The following is a 16,217-nucleotide window of genomic DNA, read 5'->3' on the forward strand; positions in this document are numbered from 1 at the left end:
GATCAATCCCGTATACAATTCCCTTTGTCAATCGGTACGTTACTTGCCCGAGATTTGATCGTCGGTATCCCAATACCTCGTTCAATCTCGTTACCGGCTAGTCACTTTAGTCGTTCCGTAATGCATGATCCCGTGACTAATCGCTTAGACACATTGAGCTCATTATGATGATGCATCACCGAGTGGGCCCAGAGATACCTCTCCGTCATACGGAGTGACAAATCCCAGTATCGATTCGTGCCAACCCAACAGACACTTTCGGAGATACCCATAGTGCACCTTTATAGCCACCTAGTTACGTTGTGACATTTGGCACACCCAAAGCATTCCTACAGTATCCGGGAGTTGCACAATCTCATGGTCTAAGGAAAAGATACTTGACATTAGAAAAGCTTTAGCAGACGAACTACACGATCTTGTGCTATGCTTAGGATTGGGTCTTTTCCATCACATCATTCTCCTAATGATGTGATCCCGTTATCAATGACATCCAATGTCCATGGTCAGGAAACCGTAACCATCTATTGATCAACGAGCTAGTCAACTAGAGGCTCACTAGGGACATGTTGTGGTCTATGTATTCACACATGTATTACGATTTCCGGATAACACAATTATAGCATGAACAATAGACAATTATCATGAACAAAGAAATATAATAATAACCATTTTATTATTGCCTCTAGGGCATATTTCCAACAGTCTCCCACTTGCACTAGAGTCAATAATCTAGTTACATTGTGATGAATCGAACACCCATAGAGTTCTGGTGTTGATCATGTTTTGCTCGTGGAAGAGGTTTAGTCAACGGATCTGTGACATTCAGGTCTGTATGCACTTTACAAATATCTATGTCTCCATCTTGAACATTTTCACGAATGGAGTTCAAGCGACGCTTGATATGCCTGGTTTTCTTGTGAAACCTGGGCTCCTTGGCAAGGGCAATAGCTCCAGTGTTGTCACAGAAGAGAGTCATCGGGCCCGACGCATTGGGAATAACTCCTAGGTCGGTAATGAACTCCTTCATCCAGATTGCTTCATGTGCTGCCTCCGAGGCTGCCATGTATTCCGCTTCACATGTAGATCCCGTCACGACGCTTTGCTTGCAACTGCACCAACTGACTGCCCCACCATTCAAAATATACACGTATCCGGTTTGTGACATGGAGTCATCCAGATCTGTGTCGAAGCTAGCATCGACATAACCCTTTACGACGAGCTCTTCATCACCTCCATAAACGGGAAACATATCCTTAGTCCTTTTCAGGTACTTCAGGATATTATTAACTGATGTCCAGTGTTCCATGTCGGGATTACTTTGGTACCTTCCTACCAAACTTACGACAAGGTTCACATCAGGTCTGGTACACAGCATGGCATACATAATAGACCCTATGGCCGAGGCATAGGGGATGACACTCATCTTTTCTCTATCTTCTGACGTGGTCGGGCATTGAGCCGTGCTCAATCTCACACCTTGCAATACAGGCAAGAACCCCTTCTTGGACTGATCCATATTAAACTTCTTCAATATCTTGTCAAGGTATGTGCTTTGTGAAAGACCAATGAGGCGTCTCGACCTATCTCTATAGATCTTGATGCCTAATATGTAAGCAGCTTCTCCAAGGTCCTTCATTGAAAAACACTTATTCAAGTAGGCCTTTATGCTTTCCAAAAATTCTATATCATTTCCCATTAATAGTATGTCATCCACATATAGTATGAGAAATGCCACAGAGCTCCCACTCACTTTCTGGTAAACACATGCTTCTCCATAAGTCTGTGTAAACCCAAACACTTTGATCATCTCATCAAAACAAATGTTCCAACTCCGAGATGCTTGCACCAGCCCATAGATTGAGCATTGGAGCTTGCATACCTTGTCAGCATTCTTAGGATCGACAAAACCTTCCGGCTGCATCATATACAATTCTTCCTTTAAGGAAACCATTAAGGAATGTCGTTTTGACGTCCATCTGCCATATCTCATAATCATAGAATGCGGCAATTGCTAACATGATTCGGACGGACTTCAGCTTTTCTACAGGTGAGAAGGTCTCATTGTAGTCAACCCCTTGAACTTGTCGGTAACCCTTAGCGACAAGACGAGCCTTACAGATGGTCACATTACCATCCACGTATGTCTTCTTCTTAAAGATCCATTTATGTTCTATGGCTTGCCGATCATCGGGCAAGTCTGTCAAAGTCCATACTTTGTTTTCATACATGGATCCTATCTCGGATTTCATGGCTTCAAGCCATTTGTTGGAATCCGGGCCTGCCATGGCTTCTTCATAGTTCGAAGGTTCACCATTGTCTAACAACATGATTTCTAGGACAGGGTTGCCGTACCACTCTGGTGCAGAACGTGTCCTTGTGGACCTACGAAGTCCAGTAGCAACTTGATCCGAAGTTTCATGATCATCATCATTAACTTCCTCTCTAGTCCGTGCAGGCACCACAGAAACATCTTCCTGAGCAGCGCCACTCTCCGGTTCAAGAGGCAGTACCTCATCAAGTTCTACTTTCCTCCCACTTACTTCTTTCAAGAGAAACTCTTTCTCCAGAAAGGATCCATTCTTAGCAACAAAGACCTTGCCTTCGGATCTGAGGTAGAAGGTATACCCAATAGTTTCCCTAGGGTATCCTATGAAGACGCATTTTTTCGACTTGGGTTCGAGCTTTTCAGGTTGAAGTTTCTTGGCATAAGCATCACATCCCCAAACTTTCAGAAACGACAGCTTAGGTTTCTTCCCAAACCACAATTCATACGGTGTCGTCTCAATGAATTTCGACGGAGCCCTATTTAAAGTGAATGCGGCAGTCTCTAAAGCATAACCCCAAAATGATAGCGGTAGATCGGTAAGAGACATCATAGATCGCACCATATCCAATAGAGTGCGATTACGATGTTCGGACACACCATTATGCTGAGGTGTTCCAGGCGGCGTGAGTTGTGAAACAATTCCACATTTCCTTAAGTGTGTGCCAAATTCGTGACTCAAATACTCTCCCCCACGATCTGATCGTAAGAACTTTATTTTCCTGTCACGTTGATTCTCTACCTCACTCTGAAATTCCTTGAACTTTTCAAAGGTCTCAGACTTGTGTTTCATTAAGTAGACATACACATATCTACTTAAGTCATCAGTGAGGGTGAGAACATAACGATAACCACCGCGAGCCTCAACGCTCATTGGACCTCACACATCAGTATGTATGATTTCCAATAAGTTGGTTGCTCGCTCCATTATTCCGGAGAACGGAGTCTTGGTCATTTTTCCCATGAGGCATGGTTTGCACGTGTCAAATGATTCATAATCAAGAGACTCCAAAATTCCATCTGCATGGAGTTTCTTCATGCGTTTGACACCAATGTGACCAAGGCGGCAGTGCCACAAGTATGTGGGACTATCATTATCAACCTTACATCTTTTGGCATTCACACTATGAATATGTGTATCATCACGTTCGAGATTCAATAAGAATAAACCATTAACCAGCGGGGCATGACCATAAAACATATCTCTCATATAAATAGAACAACCATTATTATCAGATTTAAATGAGTAGCCATCTCGCATTAAACGAGATCCAGATACAATGTTCATGCTCAAAGCTGGTACTAAATAACAATTATTGAGGTTTAAAACTAATCCCGTAGGTAAATGTAGAGGTAGCGTGCCGACGGCGATCACATCGACCTTGGGACCATTCCTGACGCGCATCATCACCTCATCCTTCACCAGTCTCCGCTTATTCCGCAGCTCCTGTTTTGAGTTACAAATATGAGCAACCACACCAGTATCAAATACACAGGAGCTACTACGAGTGCTGGTAAGGTACACATCAATAACATGTATATCATATATACCTTTGGTATTGTCGGCCTTCTTATCCGCTAAGTACTTGGGGCAGTTCCGCTTCCAGTTACTGTTTCCCTTGCAATAAAAGCACTCAGTCTTTGGCTTGGGTCCATGCTTTGGCTTCTTCCCGGCAACTGGCTTACCAGGCGCGGCAACTCCCTTGCCGTCCTTCTTGAAGTTCTTCTTACCCTTGCCTTTCTTGAAACAAATGGTTTTATTGACCATCAACACTTGATGTTCCTTTTTGATCTCCACCTCCGCTGATTTCAGCATTGAATATACCTCACGAATGGTTTTCTCCATCCCCTGCATATTGAAATTCATCACAAAGCTCTTGTAGCTAGGTGGGAGCGACTGAAGGATTCTGTCAACGACCGCGTCATTCGGGAGATTGACTCCTAGCTGAGACAAGCGGTTGTGCAACCCAGAAATTTTGAGTATGTGCTCGCTGACAGAACTATTCTCCTCCATCTTACAACTGTAGAACTTGTTGGAGACTTCATATCTCTCGACCCGGGCATGAGCTTGGAAAACCATTTTCAGCTCTTGGAACATCTCATATGCTCCGTGTTGCTCAAAACGCTTTTGGAGCCCCGGTTCTCAGCTGTAAAGCATGCCGCACTGAACCAGGGAGTAATCATCACTACGCGACTGCCAGGCGTTCATAACGTCTTGAGTTGCTGGGAAAATGGGTGCTTCACCTAGCGGTGCTTCAAGGACATATGCTTTCTTGGCAGCTATGAGGATGATCCTCAAGTTACGGACCCAGTCCGTATAGTTGCTACCATTGTCTTTCAGCTTGGTTTTCTCTAGGAACGCATTGAAGTTGAGGGCAACATTAGCGTGGGACATTTGATCTACAAGACATATTGCAAATATTTTAGACTATGTTCATGATAATTAAGTTCATCTAATCAAATTATCTAATGAACTCCTACTCAGACAGACATCCCTCTAGTCATCTAAGTGATACATGATCCGAATCGACTAGGCCGTGTCCGATCATCACGTGAGACGGACTAGTCATCAATGGTGAATATCTCCATGTTGATCGTATCTACTATACGACTCATGTTCGACCTTTTGGTCTCTCGTGTTCCGAGGCCATGTATGTACATGCTAGGCTCGTCAAGTCAACCTAAGTGTTCTGCATGTGTAAATTTGGCTTACACCCATTGTATTCGAACATTAGAATCTATCACACCCGATCATCATGTGGTGCTTCGAAACAACGAACCTTCGCAACGGTGCACAGTTAGGGGGAACACTTTCTTGAAATTGTAGCGAGGGGTCATCTTATTTAAGATACCGTCGTTTTAAGCAAATAAGATGTATAAACATGATAAACATCACATGCAATCAAATAGTGACATGATATGGCCAATATCATTTTGCTCCTTTTGATCTCCATCTTCGGGGCGCCATGATCATCATCATCACCGGCATGACACCATGATCATCTCCATCATCGTGTCTTCATGAAGTTGTCTCGCCAGCTGTTACTTCTACTACTATGGCTAACGGTTAGCAATAAAGTAAAGTAATTACATGGCATTATCATTGACACGCAGGTCATATAATAAATTAAGACAACTCCTATGGCTCCTGCTAGTTGTCATACTCATCGACATGCAAGTCATGATTCCTATTACAAGAACATGATCAATCTCATACATCACATATATCATTCATCACATCCTTTTGGCCATATCACATCACACGACATATGCTGCAAGAACAAGTTAGACGTCCTCTAATTGTTGTTGCAAGTTTTTACGTGGCTGCTATAGGTTTCTAGCAAGAACGTTGCTTACCTACACCAAAACCACAACGTGATATGCCAATTTCTATTTACCCTTCATAAGGACCCTTCATTGAATCTGATTCGACTAAAGTGGGAGAGACAGACACCCGCTAGCCACCTTATGCAACTAGTGCATGTCAGTCGGTGGAACCAGTCTCACGTAAGCATACGTGTAAGGTCGGTCCGGGCCGCTTCATCCCACGATGCCGCCGAATCAAGATAAGACTAGTAACGGAAAGTAAATTGACAAAATCGACGCCCACAACATCTTGTGTTCTACTCGTGCATAGAAACTACGCATAGACCTAGCTCATGATGCCACTGTTGGGGATCGTTGCAGAAATTAAAAAAATTCTACGCATCACCAAGATCAATCTATGGAGAGACTAGCAACGAGAGAGAGGGGAGTGTATCTTCATACCCTTGAAGATCGTGAAACGGAAGCGTTACAAGAACACGGATGAAGGAGCCGTACTCACAGCGATTCTGATCGAGGTTGATTCCGATATAAGCGTCGAACAATAGCACCTCCGCGTTCAACACACGTACAACCCGGGGACGTCTCCTCCTTCTTGATCCAGCAAGGGGAGAGGAGAAGTTGAGGAAGAGCTCCGGCCGCACGACGGCGTGGTGGTGGAGCTTGTGGTTCTCGGGCAGGGCTTCGCCAAGCACTACTACGAAGGAGGAGGTGTTGGGGAGGGAGAGGGCTGCGCCAGGGGAAGTGGTGCTGCAGCCCTCCCACATCCCCTCTATTTATAGGGGCAAGGGAGAGGGGGGGCGGCAACCAAGGGGGTTGGCTTGCCCCCCAAGCCAAGGGGGGCGCCCCCTTTAGGGTTTCCCCTAAACCCTAGGCGCATGGGACCTAGGGGGGTTCGGCGCCCAGCCCACCTAGGGGCTGGTTCCCCTCCATATTCAGCCCATAGGGCCCTCCGGGGCAGGTGGACCCTCCCGGTGGACCCCCCGGAACCCCTTCAGTGGTCCCGGTACAATACCGATAAACCCCCGAACACTTCTGGCTACCGAATAAGGACTTCCCATATATAAATCTTTATCTCCGGACCATTCCGGAACTCCTCATGACGTCTGAGATCTCATCCGGGACTCCAAACAACATTCAGTAACCGCATACTAATTCCCATAACAACTCTAGTGTCACCGAATCTTAAGTGTGTAGACCCTACGGGTTCGGGAATCATGCAGACATGACCGAGACATCTCTCCGACCAATAACGAACAGCGGGATCTGGATACCCATGTTGGCTCCCACATGTTCCACGATGATCTCATTGGATGAACCACGATGTCAAGGATTCAATCAATCCCGTATACAATTCCCTTTGTCAATCGATACGTTACTTGCCCGAGATTCGATCATCGGTATCCCAATACCTCATTCAATCTCGTTACTGTCAAGTCACTTTAATCGTTCTGTAATGCATGATCCCGTGACTAACCGCTTAGACACATTGAGCTCATTATGATGATGCATCACCGCGTGGGCCCAGAGATACCTCTTTGTCATACGAAGTGACAAATCCCAGCCTCGATTCATGCCAACCCAACAGACACTTTCGGAGATACACGTAGTGCACCTTTATAGCCACCCAGTTACGTTGTGACATTTGGCACACCCAAAGCATTCCTACAGTATCTGGGAGTTGCACAATCTCATGGTCTAAGGAAAAGATACTTGACATTAGAAAACTTTAGCAGACGAACTACACGATCTTGTGCTATGCTTAGGATTGGGTCTTGTCCATCACATCATTCTCCTAATGATGTGATCCCGTTGTCAATTACATCCAATGTCCATGGTCAGGAAACCGTAACCATCTATTGATCAACGAGATAGTCAACTAGAGGCTCACTAGGGACATGATGTGGTCTATGTATTCACACATGTATTACGATTTGCAGATAACACAATTATAACATGAACAATAGACAATTATCATGAACAAGGAAATAAAATAATAACCATTTTATTATTGACTCTAGGGCATATTTCCAACAGATCCCGCCACGACGCTTTGCTTAGAACTACACCAACTGACAGCTCCACCATTCAATAGAAATACGTATCTGGTTTGTGACTTAGAGTCATCCGGATCAGTGTCAAAGCTTGCATCGACGTAACCGTTTACGACGAGCTCTTTGTCACCTCCATAAACGAGAAATATATCCTTAGTCCTTTTCAGGTATTTCAGGATGTTCTTGACTGCTGTCCAGTGATACACTCCTGGATTATTTTGGTACCCCCTGGTGATACACCGTCCTAGGTTAAAACTTCTTGATGTATTACTCCAGATCCTGGTGATACACTGTCCTAGGTTAAAACTTCATCTCTTGCTGATAGGTGCTCCATCAGCCTTCTACCATCCAATCCTTCCATGCATATGCATGCTTAAATCAGCACGGTGAAAATATCATAAGCGGGCGATAACCTCATGGATAGCCATGGTTCTGCTCTTGCCATTTCCATGAGCTATCTCTCCATAGTTGATATCTCCTACCTTAGGGTTTTCCTTGACAGAACTTTGAATTTTTAACTCTCCATGCTCTGATCTTTCTCCGACACACCTTGATCTCGGGTATTGACAACTTCCATAGTCTGCCTAGTTCCATAAGGGTAGCCTTCCTAGGTCACACAAATCTGGAAATTCTTCGGAGCCTCCAATTCTCCTAGTCTTCAGAGTCTTCAACAGTTGTAGTTTCCATTATCATAATGTATGGTAAAATCGTCTTCATTCCGAATGGTCTCAGTTGTCCGATATCTTGTACTTCTTGGAGTGGTCTCCTTAGTCGAATCTTCGTGTGGTCAAAAGGAAAAAGGGGGTATGGTCTCACTAAAAGGGGATATTTGAATATGCTCAGAAGAGAAGAGAGGTAAAAGATCTTTTTGAAAAGTAAAGTTTTAGAGAAAAATCTTTCCTATGGGCTTGCCAGTTTCTAGGGTCACGTCCTACAGTCAACATGTGCTCTGATACCATCTTGTAGCGACCCGACCTCAGACGGTCAAGTCTCTGTGCTTAAGTGTCATCCCTGGATCGGTATGCTGACACACACAGTACTCGAGGATTTATAACAGAGGTAAATCACATGTATAAAGTAACATAAAATACTATTACCTCAATCCAAATAGTGGAAGTAACAAGGTTGTGGATTCCCATCAACACCAACGGCAAAGTTGAGTGTAGAAATCGTAACCCTAACGTATCACTTACTCGTCGTAAGAAATCCTGCAACATGAGACGTTGCAGCCACAAAGGGTCAGTACATTGAATGTACTGGCAAATTCACACCATAGAATAATGATGAATAAAGGCCTCACAAGCCTTGCAGAATTTCTCTTGTCGACGAACTGGGTTCGGATAAATCCATTGATTCTGCAAGCCAAACAAACATCTATCGTTCCTTCACAACTCTTAGGTTTTGCATTACTCCTATAAGATCGTCTATCGATAAAATTGTAACTTCTACCAGGTTTTTTTCCTTCAGCAAGAATGTGATTGCTTCTTGGTAGGTCCTGGGCCTGTGGGTTATGGCCCATCTCATTACTTGTAAACCTTGAACTCATCCTCGGGGCAACTGATCGTTATTCCAACACCCAACTTCCAGCTTCCTAGCATACTTAAAATCCATCTAATTGTATTGTCTTCCTTCCTTCTATTGGCACCAAACTAGGACATGATTACTCAGACTCATCATGGAATTTCCCTTGATCCATATTTCCAACATCATACCTCCTTTGTATCCAATAGTAATTCATCTCTTCATCCTCGTGGGATATCCCACATACCGAGTTAAAAACTTATACTTATGAAGTCCATACTCCACTTCATGGAACATCATTATCCTTTCCAGGGTCAAGCGTCCTTACAGGGGAATGTTGGCCATCCCTGCATGGCACTTCTTTAACTGGGAAACGTGAAACACATCATGAACTCCTGACGGTCCTTCGGGTAACTCCAACTTGTAGGCCACCTCTCTCATACGCTCCAAAACTCGGTATGGTCCTACAAATCTCGGGGCTAACTTTCCCTTAACTCCAAATCATTTAATTCCTCGTAGAGGGGACTCACGAAGGCATGATCTGTCTCCAATTTCATAGACTACCTCCTTGCGTTTTTGAGTCTGCATAACTCTTCTACCTGGACTGAGCTACCTTCAGTCTATCTCGAATCAACTTAACATTCTCTTCTGAATCCTTGATCACATTTGGTCCAAACAACTGACGGTCTCCAACTTTATCCTACGTACTCTTGGGGTATCACACATATCGAGACAAAACTCATATTCATTTTGTCCGAAATCCACTCAGTGGAGTATCCTTATCTTTTCCAGGGGTCAACGGTTCTTACAGGGTACTACCACCCTTAAAATGCACAAATCTTTCATAGACCATATTTCTCATATCCTCAAAATGGCCAAAATTATTCTTCATAGGGTAACAACTCATAAAATCCATATCAGTACCAATGATGCTAACTTTATTCATTCTCAAATGATTACAATCTCTCGCTTTTCCATTACATGTGTCAACTCAATACCTCAATATAAAAGAAAATGTTCTCACTTCTACTACTCCATTTCTTTTGTTGCAAACTCAACTATCTAGCACAAGTTTCCTTCTCCTTGGGGCATTCTCTGGCAAAGTGCCCTGCTCCATTACAACTAAAACATATTACTTCTGACAAGTATCGAGGTTTCCTTTTTGGGCAACTGCTGAGGTAGTGCCCTGACTCCTTGCACCTATAATAGGTGATATGACTCAGATCCTTCCTAGAATCCACTCTGCTTCTCTTCCTGGACTTTTCCATTCCAATTAGGGCTTCTATTTCCTATGGGTCAGACTCTACTTCCTCTTCGAGAATACTACTAGATCCCCATTCAAACAATTCTGGGAGATGTGTCCTTCTTCTCCACATGAATAGCATGACTTGGTGCAGGTTTACTCGGGTCTTCTTTAGGTGTGTCCTCCATCTCTTCCTTCATCACAGCTTCTTCTAAAATTTCCATGAGGGCTCCTTTCATTACTTCTTTTTTCTGATGTACGGTTCTTCGTACCATGGGGTAAACGTGACACTCAGCAGGATAGTGGGTAGTCCCTTCACACAAGAAACAAGTAATCTGCCTAGTTGGGCATTCTTCAGCTAGGTGACTTCCTTCACAATTAGGGCATTCATCCTTGTGTTCTTTGTGGGTGTGTCCTACTTCTCCCCAAATCTTGCATGCACAAGGTTTCTTTATATCCTTTCCATAAGGCTTCAACTTCTGCGACACAAGATGATATCTTTGTAGAGTCAACTTAAATTCTTTCCAAGTGGTTACTCCTTGCCATCCTTTCATGGTTTGGTACATCCTCCACCAAGTAGCAGCACCTCTTTCAAAACACTGAAGAGCATGCTGGGTCATATCATGTCCAACTATAGGGTTATTCTCCATGTGATCCTCCATGTTCTGAATCCATTGGTCTGTCTCCAACTGACTCATCAGTCCAGAAAGTACAAGCTCATCTCCATTCATCCTCTATTGGGTCCAAGGGTTGGGGTGAGATAAGAGAGATAGAGAGGGATACACACAATACAACCAAATAGTTTTGAAAAGACATATTTTATTGTGGCTGTCGAAAAACATCAAACAAATGACAGCTCACAATCGTAGCATCTAACGTAGGTATATAACAGGGGTTTGGTCTTCTAAAGGTCAATAAATCTTCAAGGTCGTCTAACTCTTCAAGTCTTGTTCATGTCTCTGATGGCTTCTTCTGATCATGCTTGTCAAGTTCCTCTGCCAGATTTCTCTTGACGCGAAGTCTCTAGTGACATCCTTTAATATTTCTGGAGTTGCATTCCAAACCTCTGGGTTTCAACACCCTTGGCATGATCCATGGTCCTACTGTCCTTTAGTTCCTGACAAATCTCCGGTATCTCAAGGTTTTGTTCCTCCAATTTGGCTACTTCAGCTTCTGGGTCCTAAGTTCTTCACAAATGGCCTCCTTGTCAAATATGACAAGTCCATCTTAAACTTCTTGATGTATTACTCCAGATCCTGGTGATACACCGTCCTAGGTTAAAACTTCATCTCTTGCTGATAGGTGCTCCATCAGCCTTCTACCATTCAATCCTTCCATGCATATGCATGCTTAAATCAGCACGGTGAAAATATCATAAGCGGGCGATAACCTTATGGATAGCCGTGGTTCTGCTCTTGCCATTTCCATGAGCTATCTCTCCATAGTTGATATCTCCTGCCTTAGGGTTTTCGTTGACAGAACTTTGAGTTTTTAACTCTCCATGCTCCGATCTTTCTCCTACACACCTTGATCTCGGGTATTGACAACTTCCATAGTCTGCCAAGTTCCATAAGGGTAGCCTTCCTAGGTCACACAAATCTGTAAATTCTTCGGAGTCTCCAATTCTCCTAGTCTTCAGAGTCTTCAATAGTTGTAGTTTCCATTATCATAATGTATGGTAAAATCCTCTTCATTCCGAATGGTCTCGGTTGTCCGATATCTTGTACTTCTTGGAGTGGTCTCCTTAGTCGAATCTTCATGTGGTCAAAAGGAAAAAGGGGGTATGGTCTCACTAAAAGGGGATATTTGAATATGCTCAGAAGAGAAGAGAGGTAAAAGATCTTTTTGAAAAGTAAAGTTTTAGAGAAAAATCTTTCCTATGGGCTTGCCAGTTTCTAGGGTCACGTCCTACAGTCAACATGTGCTCTGATACCATCTTGTAGCGACCCGACCTCAGACGGTCAAGTCTCTGTGCTTAAGTGTCATGCCTGGATCGGTATGCTGACACACACAGTACTCGAGGATTTATAACAGAGGTAAATCACATGTATAAAGTAACGTAAAATACCATTACCTCAATCCAAATAGCGGAAGTAACAAGGTTGTGGATTCCCATCAACACCAACGGCAAAGTTGAGTGTAGAAATCCTAACCCTAACGTATCACTTACTCATCGTAAGAAATCCTGCAACATGAGACGTTGCAGCCACAAAGGGTCAGTACATTGAATGTACTGGCAAATTCACACCATAGAATAATGATGAATAAAGGCTATCACTAGATGCATATTTGGCTGGTGGAAAAGCTCTATGGTTATAGTGTTTTTGCAAAGCCAATTTTTCCCTACTACAAAGGAATAAATTTTATTTAACTATCATGGTGGTTGTTAAACATTGAGAATGGTTGACAGCATTCTCAATACCAATTAAGTAACATCATTAAACCCAACAAAATTAATTTAAAGTAACGTGATGAGATTCACATGATAATCCAAGTACTAGATACTCAAGACGTCCATAACCGGGGACACGGCTAATCATGATTAGTTTATACACTCTGCAGAGGTTTGCGCACTTTTCCCCACAAGACTCGATCTCCTCCGTTGGATTTCTTGCACTACATGGTGTTTGAGAAACGGATGACTGAGACACAGTCTTTCAGAAGCGTTTGCACCTTGCGATGGGTAGACCGTACCACCTACGTCCCCTACATCTGCTAGTCTACCACTGTAAGAGTTCACATGACTTAATCAACTATGCTAGAGCCCATAATAGCTTGTGGCTGCACACGGAAGTTTCTAGTATGAATAATCTCATGATCCCTTTGAGCCTGGGTGGCGGTCCATAAAAAACAGGCAATCGCTGGAATACCCAGGTGCCTAAACAGGCAATCGCTGGAGTACCCAGGTGCCTCAATCCACCCATATGTGTGTTTAAAGTTGCCACCTTAAGTAAACCATTAATTAACAATCTCACATCGGTCATGAATACTCTCAAAACCCAATCCACGTCTACAAGCATAGCATGGCAATATAAGCATAACGTAATAGTAACTCCCAAGGTTTGAATGCAGGGCAATAGGTTCCTACCTCATCAACTATTTCCCAGTACCCACATGTTATCAATCCTACTCATGCAATGTTTGAGGGTGAAACTAATGCATAAAAACTGGGTATGAAAGGGGATATGATCAAAGTGTGAACTTGCCTGCAAGGTTGACGAAGATGATTCGCACTCAAAACTCTTGATAGCTCTACTCGTCACACTCTGTTCAATCTATCGTGAGCAAGCAATAGTAACCACACATAAGCAATCACTCAGAAGATCGGGAAGAACGAAGAAGACAGTTCGGAAAACATCAAAACCAAGCAAATAACTCTTGCAACATAAAACAATTTCTAACAGTACCAAAGTTATGTGAATTTGGCCTTATCAGAAAGTGTGGGTCAAGAGTTTCAATTTGCAAAAAGAATCAACTAAATCGGAGTTATGAAACTCAAGTTATGACCAAACAAAGTTTGAATTCAAATCTGATCTAATTCAAATTTTAAAATTTAAACAACATGTTTAAGTTGTTTTACTAGATAGAGGAGATCATAACGAAGAAGTGGGCGTTGGTTTCGTTGGATTTGGACAAACGAGCAAAAAGTTGTGGTCGTTTGAAGCAGAGGGACTAATCTGTAAGAAAATTATTCACAAACGGGTCCCTGCCGGAAATTAAAAAGAAAAGGAATATACTAAACAACGAACGTTCACTGTGGGACACTAGCGAACGAATATGTTCACTGTTTAGGACTAAATAGTGAATTCGTTCACTAAAACTACTGACTGGAAAACGTTTACTAATTAACAGATTTAAATAGGAAAACTGGGTTTAAAGAAAAACCGAGATAACCCTAAATAAACCGGGTCGAAGCAATGGCTATACCGGTTCGGTCCGCGGGTCGTCGGCGGCGGCGGTTTCCGGCGTCTGCGGCTCGGGGCGGCGCTATGCGACGGCGGCGGTGGAAGCGGTGCGGGGCGGCGAGGGCAATGCGGCGGGAATGCGGCGCGGCGGCGGCGGCGAAGAGCGCGGCGAGGCGAGCGGGCGGCGCAGCAGCAGGAGGCAGTAGCGGGAGGCGGCAGCAGCTTCGGGCGGTGGTGTGCGAGGGCGGCGGCGCGGGAAGTGTGAGGGAGGAGAGAGAGGCGGGGCGGCTCCGCTATTTAAGAGTCGGGGGCGGCGGACGGCTTGCGGGAGGGGCAAGGAGAGAGGCAGCGAGGAGTCCGCGGCGGGGACGGCTCGGACACTGAGGCGGCGGCGGTGGCGTGCGGGATCCGGCCTCCTGCGTGAGGTCGGGGACGGCTCGGCTGGGCTGGGCTTGGCCTGGCCCGGTTGGGTGCTGGGCCGGCCCAGTCGGCGGAAAAGATTTTTTTTATTTTTTTAAACATTTTTCACAGACAACAAAAATAACAAAAACAAAATAAACTAAAATATTATATAGGCATATAATATATCAAAATTTTCAGAAAAAGATTTTCTACAAGCTGAACATTTTCCTAGCATTAAATAAAATTCACACAAATTCAGATAATTCAAAGAGTGCTACTGGTCTAATAAAATCCAATAAAAATCATTATAAAAATACCAAAATTAATTCAAATTTATTTCTCTCCAATTTTCTGATGTAGGGAATCATGTTACCCTATTTTCCATATATTTTATTTTTGGAGAAAAATAATTTGAATAAAACCCAAATAACTCCAAATTGAAAATAATTTCAAAAGGATTTTAAATTTTGATCCTTTTAAACTCCCAACTCATATTTCATATAATTTGAAGAAGTCATTTTATCTTCTCTAATGAAAATCATTGAGTTGCTTGAAGTTTATGAATTGAAATATTTCCAAATGAAATTCAAATCTTTTCAAAACCCTTTTCATTTATTTAAATGGAAGAAGTCATGTCATCTTCTCTTGGGGGTTTTGTATTTGAAAAGGATTTGAATTCACGGAGATCAAAATGCAAAAGGTGAAAGTTTGGGAAAGTCCTTTTATTCCCTCTCATTTAACTTTCAAAAAGTTTCGAATTTCACTCAATCAATCACACAACAATCAAACAAACAATCAATCTATCTATTTATTATAACATTCCAAAATTTAGAATTTTGGGATGTTACAAGTTCTACTTTCCTCCCACTCACTTCTTTCGAGAGAAACTCCTTCTCTAGAAAGGATCCATTCTTATCAACGAATATCTTGCCTTCGGATCTGTGATAGAAGGTGTACCCAACAGTCTCCTTTGGGTATCCTATGAAGACACATTTCTCCGATTTGGCTTCGAGCTTATCAGGTTGAAGCTTTTTCACATGAGCATCGCAGAAAATGACAACTTGGGTTTCTTGCCAAACCACAGTTCATAAGGTGTTGTCTCAACGGATTTCGATGGTGCCCTATTTAACGTGAATGCAGCCATCTCTAAAGCATAACCCCAAAATGATAGCGGTAAATCAGTAAGAGACATCATAGATCGCACCATATCTAATAAAGTGCGGTTACAACGTACAGACACACCATTACGCTGTGGTGTTCCGGGTGGCGTGAGTTGCGAAACTATTTCGCATTGTTTCAAATGAAGACCAAACTCATAACTCAAATATTCACCTCCACGATCAGATCGTAAAAACTCAATTTTCTTGTTACGATGATTTTCCACTTCACTCTGAAATTCTTTGAACTTTTCAAATGTTTCAGACTTATGTTTCATCAAGTAGACA

The sequence above is a fragment of the Triticum urartu genome, chromosome 4A, assembly GCF_056163025.1.
Source record: "Triticum urartu cultivar PI428250 chromosome 4A, HENAU_Tu73, whole genome shotgun sequence".
Lineage (NCBI taxonomy): Eukaryota > Viridiplantae > Streptophyta > Magnoliopsida > Poales > Poaceae > Triticum > Triticum urartu.